Here is a 13,195-nt window from a genome sequence, read left to right on the forward strand (position 1 = left end):
GAATTAATTTCTTTCTTTCTTTCTTTCTTTCTTAATTTCTTTTTAAGATTTTATTTACTCATTTGAGACAGAGACAGAGAGGGAGCATGAGCAGGGGGAGGCAGAGAGAAAGGGAGAGGCAGGTTTCCAGTTGAGCCAGGAGCCCCATGCGGGACTTGATCCCAGAACCCAAAGATCACGACCTGAGCCAAAGGCAGACACTTAACCATCCGAGCCACCCAGGAGCCCCTGACAGAATTCCTGAGCTGTCACTAAGTGTTGTCACCAGGGCCATGGGGAAGGGCGCCAGACGGATGACCGTGACCCGCCACTCTCTGTCTTGTGTGGCCGACGAAGGCCGGCTTCCTCCCGGGGCTCCTGAGCACCTGCCCAGGGGGCTAGACCCACGGCACCACACCCAAGACAGGACACGGGCGCCCACGCAGTTTGCGCAGGAAGACGGCGAGTTTCCAGAAAGACCGTGTCTCTGCACGGCGGAGGGCTGCTCCGGCGTCCACGCAGCTCCTGGGTCTGGAAATTGGGCAGGAGAGAAGTCAAAAGGTGTGGCGTCTGTCCCACATGGAATGCCCAGTGCACAGAAGCTGCGGTCGTCACGAAGCCTCCGTGAGCTCTTAGAGCAGCTTGTTCCAAAGTCCGTGGGCGGACACTCCTGTCTCCTCCTTCCTAGTGGCCTGGCTGCAGGGACACTCCCAGCAGCTCGGACATCCCACGGGGTCCTCCGAGCGGTGGGCCCTTAGGGGCAGCTGCGTGGCCGTGGGAACAGTGGACTCCCTGCCCGTGTCCAGGGAGGGGTGCCCACAGAGCAGCAGGAATCGCGGAAGAGGAAACCCGGACACGGGTCCGCCGTCCTGACCCCCAGCCGCACCCTTGGCCGCACGCCCAGCTGCAAGGGCACACGCACCGCCGTCTCCTAGACTTTCCGAGGCCCCCGAGAACCGCAGACAGAGCCGACCTTTCACCTGGAACCTGGGGGCAAGGGTCCACGCTGGCCTGATCTGCTCGCCCATGACCCCCGCCGCGGCTGACCTGTTCAAGGGCTCAGACCGTGGAGAATCTTCTGGTAAACTCGGGTCTGGGTTTGTGTTGCCAGCTCGGCTCCGCTGACGGGCAGGGCCGTGGGTCCACACGGCCGGCGCTTGCACTGCTGTCCGGATGAGGTCGGGGCCCAGCCGCCCGCGTGCTGCCAGATTCCCTGGAGTGCTCTCTCTGCCGCAGCCCTGCCTGCCCTAGGTCTCCCAGAGCGCCCGGGGAAACCGAGCCACAGAGGGGCCACCCCGCATCCGCCCAGGCAAACCGTGGGAAACACGCAGCACGTGTTACATATAAAAGTGAAACGTGTAACAAGCTGTGGTTTCCCCCAAACCCAAGTTCCTCGCACAAGAAGTGGTGTCGGTGGACACAACGTGAGTCCTGAGAGTCACAGAGAAGACACCAGCCGGCCCCGGGCGGACGGGCAGTAAGAACCAGAGCCATCAACACGCCTGGTTCTCAACAAGAAAACCAGGCCCAGAGGCGTCCTCTGCAGCCGCCGCCCCCGTCTGGGATGAGTGAGCGGGGGTCCCTAGCTGCACAGGGAGGTGCTGCCCGCTGCGTTCGTGGGGCGCTGGGCGCACCCGCACGGGCCGAAGGCTCCGCCGGGCCATCCTGCAGCCCACGGCGGCCACGGGAGCAAACGCCAGCCCTGAAGGCGTGGCCGGATCTCCCCGCGTTGAGGCAGAGAACCCCACTGCTCACAGGGAAGCAGGCCTGGCCTCCCCGGGGTGCACACAGGAGCGCAGACAGAAGGGCCCCGAGCCCCTCAGTGGGGCTGCGCGGCGGAGAAGACGGGCTCTTCCATCCTGTTCACTTACGGCGGCGCAGGTCTGCCTCCAAACCGAGAAACGAACTGAGGTGTAGGCAGCCCCTGCACGGAGACCTGGGGCCCAGGCGGAAAGCCGCGGAGCCCCTGCAGCATCCAGAACAGAAACCCTGCCCGCCGCAGCCCTGCGCCCCTTGCTCTCACCTCTGCTGCCTCCTGTGGATGCCTCCGGCTCCGAGACTCAGCCGGTGGCCTGCGTCCCGCTCCCGCTCCCGGGTTCCATGACTCAGCACCGCGCGCTCGCTCGATTTCTCAGCCGGAATTTACCAGCCGGCGTCGGGCGTCGGGGGAGGGACCGGCCTCCGCGTTTCCAAGCAGCGGCGGATCTCTTCGCTCTCCTCCCCGGACAAGCTCCTCAGGAACGCCCAGCCCCACGCTCCATCCCCAGCCCGTGTCCACGGCTCCTGGGTGGTGTCCCCTGCCCGGCCCAGCAGCCACTTCTCTCCGTGTGCACAGCAGGAGGAATCCTAGGCCCCCGGCCCCCCCCCCCCCCCCCAGTCCTCAGGGGCAAACAGGCGGGGAAGGCGGGGATGGGGGGCCTCGGTCCCAGAGTCCCGCCCCTGGAGCTCGCCCCCCGCGGCTGTGGCTTCCGGAGACCATTTCAGTCCCCCTGTCCTTGGAAAACCCCTGGATTTTGTGCGGCTGCAAGGTCCGTAACAGGCAGGCACGTGCGCTCCGGAAGGCTGTTTCACTTAAATGCTGAGATGCTGGAAGGGTGACTGTGCTTAAGCCCCAAGGAATGAAAACAGAGGAACGCATCCGGCCAGTAGGACCAGCGCCCGTGGCAGAGCATGGGACACACGAGCCCTCCGGCCCGTCGCACCGCAGAATCCTCCAGCGCAGCTGGAGAGAAGCAAAGTGCCCCAGGCCGGCTCTAGAGAAAACACAGGCCCTACAGGTTGCGGGCTGCTGGGCGCTTAGCAACAGCACCTGATTGGATCGAGGCACCGATTACCACCGGGGCTGCGGACGGCCTTGCGGGTCGCTGCCCTGCCCACGACGCTAGCCACAGCTGCACTGGGGTCTAGAACCAGGAGGGGCGGAGGGAAGAGGCTCCCGGCCGTGGTTCTCCCCAGTGAGGGCCCGATCCTCGGCCAGTGAGGCCCTCCCTGGCTCTCTGCTCCCAGCCTGCCCTGCACCCGCCCTGCCCTTCCACCCCACCCCTCCAAAACGGACCCAAATGTCCAAATTTCACCCCATCCTAGACCCAGCGGGCCTCATTCCAGCAGGAACCCACAGAGTAAAAGCCAGTAACATCCAGTACGATCGTGAGAACGTGGGAATTGTAGGTTTGTGTTAGCGCTTGCACTGGTCCTCCCTGCGCGACTGTGAGTGAGAGCCACGACCAAGTCGTCCTGGCGAACGCTGGCGCGTGCCTCCCACAGCAGTGAGAACACTCCGCCGGCCTCTCCTGAGCTCTTCCAGCCACCGACCCGCTCCAGTCGCCACAGCCCCGCCGGCTAACTGCCACCGCCGTCTCTCCTGCACAGGTGAGGAAACCGAGGCACAGAGACCGGGTAGCCGGCCCGCGGCCACACAGCTGGCAGGTGCTGGGCTGACACGGGGACCGGAGACCAGGTGCAAGCCCCACCCGTGCGGAAGGGCCCACGATGGTGCCCCGAGATGATGCTAACGCTCGTGGGGCCTGTTCCAGCCCCGCACCCGTGTCTCAGGGCGGCTGCTCCCCCAGCCGGAGGGGGAGGCACTCTGGGCGGGGCACGGCCATGAACTCAGCAAAGTGACGCCTAGAAAGGCGCCCAAGGAAATGGTAGAACAGCAGTGTTTCACACTCTTACACACGCGCCCTGCGCCGCTCAGCGCTCTCACAGCTTCAGACACGGCTCGTTTCGGACGATTATGGGAACGTCGCTGCCACAGAACACCAACAGCTGGCAGCATGCTTGGTGTCCGCACAGAGACAGCCGGCACCACGGACGGCACGTGCCCACCAGCACACAGGGCACCGGCGGAACCCGGCTCGTCGAGACCCACCCATGGGGGAGGACGTGTGTGAGGGCCCCTGGCTGGCCCCGGGGCGCATGGGAGACTCTGGATCTCCGGGTTGTAAATTCAAGCCCCATGATGGGTGTAAGGATTAGTTAAAAATAAAATCTTAATAAATAAATAAGTAAGTAGTAAAAAGCCAGTTTGTATAACGCGATCACATTGCTGTGTCAAAAAGTAAGTGTGTGCATTAAAGAGAGAAAGCATAGGGAGCCAAGAAGGAAATCCTTGCTCATGTGGCCAGACTTCTGACAAGGAACCAAGACCATTCGACGGAGCAAGGCCAGTCTCTTCAACAAACGATGCTGGAAACTGGATGTCCCCACGCAAGGGGTGACGACAGGTGACGCCGGTGCCACACGCGGAAAGTAAGTGATCTAGATCCAGGATCTAACGCGAGACCCAGGACAACAAAGCTCTGACAAGACAACCCGGGTCCAAAGCGTCGTGGCTCTGGACTCGGCGATGATTTCTTGGCTACGACACCAAAGGAACCGGGCTTCGTGAAAATCTGAGGATTTGGTGCATCAAGAGACACCATCCCCGGAGTAAAAGGGCAACCCACAGAGCGGGAGAAAATATTGGCAAATGTGGTGTCTGATGAGGGGCCGGTGCCCAGAACACAGAGAGCCGGCCCACGACTCAGCACGAGGAGACAAGCCACTGGTCAGGAAGGAGCCAAGGGCTTGCACGGACCCTCCAGAGAAGGCGCACGGACGGCCGAGAAGCTCCTGGAAAGACGCTCCACGCGCTCATCACGAGGGAAACGCGGATCACAGCCCCGCGACGCCGCGCACGCTCCCTGGGATGGTTGCGCCAGAAAGAGCGAACGAGAGAAAACACCAAGTGTTGTCGGCGATGCGGGAGGTGGAGCGGCGTCCACGGCTGGTGGGACACGGCGCCGCTGCCGTGGAAAGCAGCGCAGGGGGGTCCTCCCGCGGTGAACGCGGGGTCACGGCAGAACCACTCATTCCACGCCGAACCCCGTGTTCACAGCGGCGCTTGCCACGGAGCCACAGCCCGGGAGCCGCCCACGTGCCGCTGATGGGTGAGCGGAGGAGCCCTCCCGGCGGGGGGACCCTGTTTGGCCTCAAAAAGAAAGGCGGCTCCGACGCGCGCAGGAGCGGGGGTTCCCCGGGGACCATGCCGAGTGCAGTCGCGCAGACACAAATGTCCTGTGGTTCGGCTCACAGGATGCCCTCAAGTCAAGGTCACCGAGACAGAAGCTGGAAGATGGGCGCCAGGGCAGGGGAGGGCGGTGGGGGCCGGGTGTTAACGGGGACAGAGTTCCAGGTTCACGAGAAGACGAGAGCGACGGTGTGGACGGGGTGGACAGCGGGGCCGGGGCACGATGCTGCGCCTGCATGAAACACCACGGAAATGGACGGCAAGTTTTGTGTCACGCGTATTTTAACACAGCGCAAAGGTGCAAGAACGTGTGTGCGTGTGTGTGCGTGTGTGTGCGTGTGTGTGTGCGTGTGTGTGCGTGCGTGTGTGTGCGTGTGTGTCTCACTGAGAAACTGGAACGTGTACAGCAAAGTACGAAGCGGCAGTGTCCCCAGGGGATGCGACCTCCAGGACTTGACTTCTGGCTTCTTGTCTTCCTGTGCACACACTTTTAAAAACACTGAATATGTGTTTATTCTTAGAATAAAAACAACTACTTTCATCTTCCCACTTCGGCACATGCACAGACCTACCGACAGGCCTTTCACCGCTGTGACCAGCATGTCCCCGCAGACCGTCCTCGCACAGAACCCCGCGGGAGACGGTGTCCCTTCCAAAGTCCCCAGAGGGCTGGGGAGGGGGCGGGGAGGCACGGAGAGCGGTGCTGACTCACAGGACCCCAGGAGCAGTTTGCTCATCCGGTAGCACCTGTTTCCTGATGACGGCGGTCGCGTGTGCGCGTGTAGGGAGTTCACAGAACGAAAGAGGGCACGCCCAAGAGAACAGCCGCCCTCCTGGGCCCCCGGAGGAGCTGGTCTGACTCGGCCTCCGGAGCCGCCCCGTCGTCTCCCACCCCAGCTCGAAGGTCTCAGAAACCGAGGCTGAGCATCCAGGGTGGGCCGCCCTGCCCACGGCGCAGAGGACTGTCTGGCGAGGGCTTTCTGGGGGTAGCCGGGGCATCTCCAGTCTCTTCTCTGTGGAAGGGTCACCGCCACACGCCCTCTCACCAGGTCCCCGGAGGGCCCGGGTCTGTCCTCGGCCCCCGCCTCCAGCTCCCGCCTTCCTTCCCAGGCTGCTTGCTGCGGCCCGCTGGAGAGCTTGCTGGGCCCGGCCTCCCCCACGCGCCCGCTGCTGCCCCACGTCCCGCGGCCGCTGCTCACGGCGAGCCCAGCCTCGGGGGCACCCGACGTGCATCTGTGCCAATGGCTGCGGGCGTGCACCTAGCGGGGCAGGGCCGGCGGGTGGGCACGGGCATCCGGGACTGACCCTCACGAACCCCTGTCCCCCGCGGTGGGACGCTGGCCCGCGCGACGGCTGAGGGGGCCCTGCTGTAGGCCTCGCTGCTTCCCCAGGTCCCCGGGAGGTGACGTGGCTTTTCTACGGCGACTGCAGTTCTCGTGTCTGCGCCCGTGATCCGCGGCCCCTCCTGTCACCCTCGTCCCGGCCCTTACTTGTCCCTGGTTGCCGCGGGGGAGGCCATCCTGTAGTCTGGATAGTAACCCTTTGTTGGTGAAGTCTTGGCTGGTCTCGTTCGACGTTAACCTCGCTTCCGTCCCGCGGAAACACGGAACTCACGGATCCAACCGTCCTGCCCTGTTTGGGACCGTTTGTTTCTTGCTCAAGAAAGGCTTCCCTGAGGTCCACTTTCAGCGGATTTTCTCACGCTCAAGACCAAGCGTTTGGTCGTCGTTCTCCAGGGTCCCGTCCCTCCCGGGGGCTCGCCTGCCCGCTTGCTGCTCTCCGGGGACTCTACCCACAGGCTCCGACGCCTGCGCCAGCATCATTCTGGGGTCTCATCGCCTTGGGACGCCCCGTAGGCTCGTCTGCTCTGCCCTGGGGCTTCTCGAACCTGCTCTTTATTCTCCTATGTTAGCTTGTCCAGACCAACGGAAACCCGGTCTGGATCCTGATGGGAATGAGGCGAACTTACAGAGGGACTGGGAGGGAGCGGACATCGCCTTGATGCGGAGTCTTGACATGAACTAGTGTAGTTCTCCATGTTTTCAAGATTTCAATGAAGTTGGACCATTTTCTCCAAAAGGGTCTACACGACGTCTGGTCTGTCTCCTCCTGGTCCTCATCCTGTGCCCCAGCACGCAGGTGTGTCGACGGGTGCGTCCCAGTCACTGCCCCTTCCTCACCTCCATGGGCAGAAACTGGCTGCGCAGGAACATGAATGGGCTTAAGATTTTATTTTGTTTTATTTGTAAAGATTTTATTTATTTATTTGACAGAGACTGAGAGATCACAAGTAGACAGAGAGGCGGGCAGAGAGAGAGGAAGGGAAGCAGGTTCCCCCGCTGAGCAGAGAGCCCGATGCGGGGCTCGATCCCAGGACCCTGAGATCATGACCCGAGCCGAAGGCAGAGGCTTTACCCCCTGAGCCACCCAGGTGCTCCTCAGATTTTATTTTTAAGTAATCTCTACACCCAACGTGAGGCTTGAACTCATGACTCTGAGATCAAGAGTCACCAGAGCCACCGACAAAGCAGTCACGCGCCCCGTTACCGATGTTCTATGTTGACCTGCTGCGGGCAACGTCCAGAAACCTCTTCCGAGCTCTGAGCGTCGGCTTCTACCATCTCCAGACACGGGAAGTTCTCCTTCCCAATCTCTAAGCTTTCAAAGTCTGTCCCGAGCCCCCGCAGGGCAGGACTCCAGGGCAGGGGAGAAGCCACGGTGACCAGCATCTCCGTTTGTTCGGTCTTGAAGGGAAACGCCCCACAGCCTGCCACGAAGCATCGCGCGTGCTGCGGACTCCGACGGCTTGTTTCTCAGATTAAAACCATCTTACTGTTGGCTCTACAAAGTCTCCCTAAAATGTTCCCACTCTGAGTGAGGAGTGACCGACAAGGTCACCTCTCAGTGCGGGTGGGGACCCGCTCGGAGTCCCTCCGGGGGGGGGGGGCCCTTCGCGGTCCGAGCACCCCCTCCCCGGGTCTTAATCTCAGCTCCCCTCCGTGAAGGTTTGTCTGCTCTCCCCTCCCCCGTGGGCACGACAGTGACAGTGGGGGCCTCAGGCAGGCACACGGCCCTGCCCACCCAGCCCCTGGTGGCAGACCCGAGGTCACAGCTCTGGATTTCCATACAGTCTTCTGACCCCAGAGGGATCCCCGCCCCCCGCCCCCCGCCTTGCTCTCTCCCTCTAGAATGGGCTGGAGACCACTCTGGCCCCTCTCCCCCCACCCCACCGTGTCCTGGGCCGGGGCTGTAAGGAATGTCCCCCGGGGCGTCTTCAAGGCCACCTTGCCAGCAATTCCATTTGCTTCGGAAACTGCAGCCACATCTGCCCTGACACAAACAGCTTTGAACAAAATGTCACCGTCTCAGCTCCCCTCTGGTTCTCCTGGGAAAAGTCAGCTTCCGGGGATCTGCCGCCCAGTGGGTGAGCCTGGCTGGAGGACGGGCCCCAGGGACCCCGGCTCCCGCTCTCCGCTTCACTCTTGCTCCTCTCCGAGGGGGCAGGCGGCTGTGCTGCGGGCTGAGGTCAGACACCAGAGGGACTGTCCTCCAGGCCCGAGGACAGGGCCATGCAGAGCCCCGGGCAGGGACAGACACGGCAGAGCTGCGGCCGCCGTGGACACCAGGACAGCCTGGCCTTCGAACGTGGCCACAGGCACTGCCTGAGACACTGTCCTGTCCTGTCTTTCCTCGAGAACACATGAGCCTTGGAGAGGTCGGGTCCCTCCCGACCCGGACAAGGAAAGAGTCCCACCTTCATTCTCAGGGTGGCGGCCCGGCTCCGGCAGAGTCTGGCAATCCCTGCTTCGCCTGAAGGCAGATGACCCTTCACTGCTGGAGACAAATGTCTCCTGGCGGGTGCAGCACGGACGCCATCCAAGGGACCTCACTGCACGCACTTTCCTGGGAACCTGGAGACTGTCCCCGCACCACAGAGCCTTCCAGAGGAAAGCCCTGCCGCCTGCCGCCCAGTCGCGGGGCGGGAAACCAGATCCCTCGGTCCCGGGCGCGCACAGCCGGGGTCAGAAGCAGGCAAGAGAGGGCTGCCCTCCCGAAGCAAGGAGAGCGGGCCGTTCCCACCCTGCTGCACCCGCCGGGGAACCGCTCCTGCCCACCAGTGCATGGGGAGCCTGGGGACGCGCACCAGAGAACGGAACATGGAGGGCACCACGTGCTCGAGCCCCTGCACCTCTGGGCTGGGAGGAAGCGACGAGACCCAAAGCCAAACCTTTCCTGAGATCGGCTGTGAAGTTCCAGCGGCCCGGGGCCCCTCACACGCCCGCGTCGGAGCGCATGCCGCAGGAGCACAGGACTGGATGCACGCAGAGCGCATCCTATCCCCAGGCGCCCAGGAAGGGGTGCTCGCACAGCGCCGGCCGGCCTCCTGCCCCGACCCCACCGGCGCCCACACACCTGTGCGCGCTCTGCAGGGACGCGACCCGCCTGCTGCCTCCTTCTAGAGCCGTAAGCCCCAGCCGCAGACGCCAGCTGCCTGCCCCGGCTGTTGTCCCCTTGGGAGCCACGCAGAGCCTTCTCCCATGGGAGGCAGCCCTGCCCGCAGGGGTCAGGGTCTGCAGGGACCCCTGAGTCACCTGCGTCCGGCCCTCCATCAGTGGTGGGCCTGTGCGGCGCACGGCCCCGGGGGGCAGGTGAGCGGCTCTCCTGCCTCGCAGGGAGCGCCCGCCCCCAACCCCGCGCTCCTCTGGGTGGGTCGTCCCGAGCCCTCCCCCCGCTGTGGCCCGGTGTGCAGCGTGAACACGGGCCCATTGTGCTTGGGGCTAATGAGCGTGTTTAATCCAAAGCCCCAGCGAAGAATACCATCATTCATGCCGCGGGGCGTCGCGCGCCCTCGTCCCTGGGACCGTGGACAACGCCCTGTTCACGAGGGTCATCAACACCGGACACAGCTGCCCTTGTTCAGCCGGCCGGGGCCCAGCCCGAGGCCCAGCAGGCCGGCTGAGGAGGAGGAGGTGACCAGCCGTCGGGCAGAGGACCTGAGCAGGACCCCGTGCACGTCTCCGGCTGGGACGGCTGGGACGGCTGACCGCCAGCTCACGGAGCCCGTGCTGGGCACCCGTGTCCTTGTCTCATCAGTCCTGACGTGAGCCAGCGGGGCAGTGCCCGGGTGCCCGCTGTCCTGCTGCACGTCCCGCTGTCCATTCCTGCTCCGGTACAGCTCCGATGACACTCTGGGCCTGGTGGAGCCGAGCCCGCCCCCCGCCCGCACCGCCGGGGAGACTAAACACCGAACTGAGCGGCTGGGCACAGAACCAGCCATCCAGGCGGGGTGTGCGGCGGGACGCGGGTACTGAGGGCCATGTCCACGTCACAGTTCTCAGCCTCAGGCCGTGTGGCGCTGGCGAAGCCCCCGGGAGCCACATGCCCATCCTGGGGGAGGCTTGCATGCACATGCGCAGCCGGGACCCCGCAGCCGGATTTCGGATTTCGTTTGGGTCTTGATCCGTGGCTTTGAAAAGGGGAGCGCTCGTGACCCCAGCTGCTCCCAGGAACCACGGACTCCAAAGGGGCCTTCCACGGTGTGAGGTCTGGTTCTGGGGGCTCTTCGGGGGGTGGCGAGTGCACTAGGCCTTTGAGTTTCCCACGGTTCCTCTGTAAGGAGCGGCGAGGAGGAAGTGTCCAGTGTGGCGGAGGGACTGGACGTGCACGAGGTGGGCGGGGCGTGGGATGAGAGCCTCCCGCGGGTGCAGCGCCCTGGGCTCCCTCGGCCCCCCCACTCCTCGGAGAAGCCCAGGCTCAGACGGACGAGGGGAGTCCCGCCGCCCCAGGAGCGAGGAGGCCAGACCGGACCCAGATTTCCAGCTCTCCAGCCAGACTTTGGAAGACCGGCCGCGGCGGACCACCAGCGGGCCGGCCGGGACCGGGGGACAAGGCCGGCAGCCGAGAGAATACATGGCCGCACCGTGCGCCCATGCCGTGCAGGGAGCGGCCCCACAGACCCGCGGGAGACTGTCCCAGCGGGCCTGCAGGGGAGGGGTGAGCGGATTGCGAGCCCCAAGGGGAGAGACACAGTGACCGGGTCCCTGCAGCCCTGGGGTTGGTCTGACCGCGCGGCTGGCCGTCCGCCCCGATGGAGAGAATGAGGCCACAGCTCGTCAGCCTCCCGCTGACCTGGCTCCACGGTCAGACAGAACTGAAGACTGTGAAAGGAGAGGCAGCGTTAATTAAAACCACAGCGTGCGGCGGCCCAGTGGCTCCGAGAAGCCTGCGTGGCGCCCTGGCTCAGAGCCCACAAGCCCCTTCACGGGCACCAGCGCCTCTGGCTCCCCTCAGTCGTCCCTCTGGCCTCGGTGTCATCGTGGCCTACAGGTTTTTGGCAAAGCCTGCTTTGCTTTAATTTCCTCCCAAATGTTGGCAAAAGAAAGATGTTGAATTTTAATTGATTCATGCCATTTTCCAAGCCAGTTTCTCTGAGGGAAACGCCTGTGTCCGCCGCGCACGGCAGTCTCGTCGCCAGTGAACCGTCCCCACTGAGGAAGGGATTGCTGTCGGCTCCCGGTCGGGAGTCCGGCCTCCAGAACAGCGGCTCTGGTTCCTGCAGAAGTAAAACCGGCAACACGGACCCCCGCAGTCCTGGAGGAACCACCCCAAAGAGTGCCCAGAACACCCTCCGTCCACCCCTGGAGGCCAGCCTGCCCTCCTCGCGTGAGCGCAGCGGTGCAGAACCTTCCCCGGCCCGTGCCCTCCGCAGCAGGAGAAAGGCCTCAGGACCAGGCCCTCCACTTCCAGGGGCAGCTGCCCCGTCCCATGGGAACGGTCTTTTGGGTGCCCTCTGTGGGGCTGCCCCTTAGTTCTGTTCCGACTTCAGCTCACCGAAGTCAGCGCCTCGGGCTGGGACCTGGATCCCGGGGACCCCGTGGTCCCTGAGACCATGGCTGACACCGGCCTCACGCGCTGGGATTAGCAACTATTCCGTGATGTGGATTCCTCAGTCCACATTGTCTTCCAAGTTCACAGAGTAAAGCGTCCTGGGGCACCCTTGGTCATTCCAAAAGCGGACTTGAAATCACAACAATGTGGCCTCAGGCTTGAGTCTTGCCTGAGTCCTGTGGCCAGATCCGCCTGGACCGAAGCCAACAGCTCCAGACCTTCTCCGGTTCTCCACGGGGACAAGGAGGAATTTCAGAACTTAACCGGACGCTGGTTGGCGAGGTCAGTCAGAACTAACTCACCCTCCACTCGAAACAGCAAAATGGCGAGATGAGGAATCCCAGGGCCTTCCACACTGAGACAGAAGGGGTTGCCGAAGAACCGAAGCAGTTTCCTAAGAAGGTGGCCGCCGGCTGCACTTGAACTCTGCTCCTTAGCCTCTTAGGGTGAGGAAGGCAGGAGAGAAGCCGGTGCTCGCGGCCGCGTGGGGTGTGCTGGTCACCCACCCATGCCTGAGCCCTCAGGGCACCCACAACGCACCCCCACCCCCAGAGACTGTAGAGGCGGCTGCCTTGATCAGAGCGGGGAGCCCCTGCCCCGGGGAGTGGTGACCACAGACAGGTCCTTGCACAGCAGATGACCCAAATGCCACCAAGGACGGCAGGCTGAGCTGGTTCTGAGGCGGCTCCCACCAGGTGCCCCCAGCTGCCTGGCAGGTGCAGACACGACCTTCTCTGGAGAGGCCCCGGAGAATCCCCACAAGCACGTGCTCAAGGACCGCGATAAACATCCACTGCTGAGCCAGGAAAGCAGGAAGCAAGGCCTGGGAGCGAGAACGGAGTGAGGCAAGAGCCCCTCAGCCTCCAGCCCTCGGCATCGACAAACACGGGTTACAGAAGCGTGAGTCTTTCTATTTTTTAAACAGACTGTATTTTTAGAGCAGTTTCAGGTTCACAGCAAAACTGAGCAGGAAGCAGACTCCCGCGCACCCCTGCACGGTCTCCTCGCATTTTATTTAAGGAAATAAGCTACAAGCTTGACAATAACTTCAGGGAGTAGAAAACTGTGAGAGATGATATGCCGAACCTGCGTAAAAACAGAGGATTTTGTAAAAACAGATACAATGGCTGCGGTCAGACGGCCGAGGGGCACGTCCGGCGGCAGAGCAGGCGGGACAGAGACGCGGGAGACGGGAAGATACGTCCGAAGAAACCACCCAGAACCGAGCACAAAGAGACGAAAAAGAGGACACAGAGGGGGGTAAGAAAAACGAGAGAGAACGAGATGCTCTCGCAGAAGGAGAAATGAAGGCGAAAA

The 13,195-nt window shown here is 63.1% G+C and overlaps 1 protein-coding gene across 11 annotated transcripts in view; it reads right to left on the reverse strand.

Moving 5' to 3' along the window:
• Positions 1 to 13,195, reverse strand: part of JAKMIP3 (Janus kinase and microtubule interacting protein 3) — a 99,174-nt gene that overhangs the window by 75,545 nt on the left and 10,434 nt on the right. For 10 of the 11 annotated variants that reach the window (XM_045068765.1, XM_045068763.1, XM_045068762.1 and 7 more), the window contains exon 1: positions 2,003 to 2,327. The exons of the other annotated variant lie outside the window; for it this stretch is intronic. The gene's annotated coding sequence lies outside the window, so the exon portion shown is untranslated. Of the gene's footprint in view, positions 1 to 2,002; positions 2,328 to 13,195 lie in introns of those variants that run through there. 11 annotated transcript variants of the gene reach the window in all.

This window comes from Mustela putorius, unplaced genomic scaffold (genome assembly GCF_011764305.1).
Source record: "Mustela putorius furo isolate JIRA1106 unplaced genomic scaffold, ASM1176430v1.1 tig00003909_pilon_pilon_pilon, whole genome shotgun sequence".
In the NCBI taxonomy this organism is placed as follows: domain Eukaryota; kingdom Metazoa; phylum Chordata; class Mammalia; order Carnivora; family Mustelidae; genus Mustela; species Mustela putorius.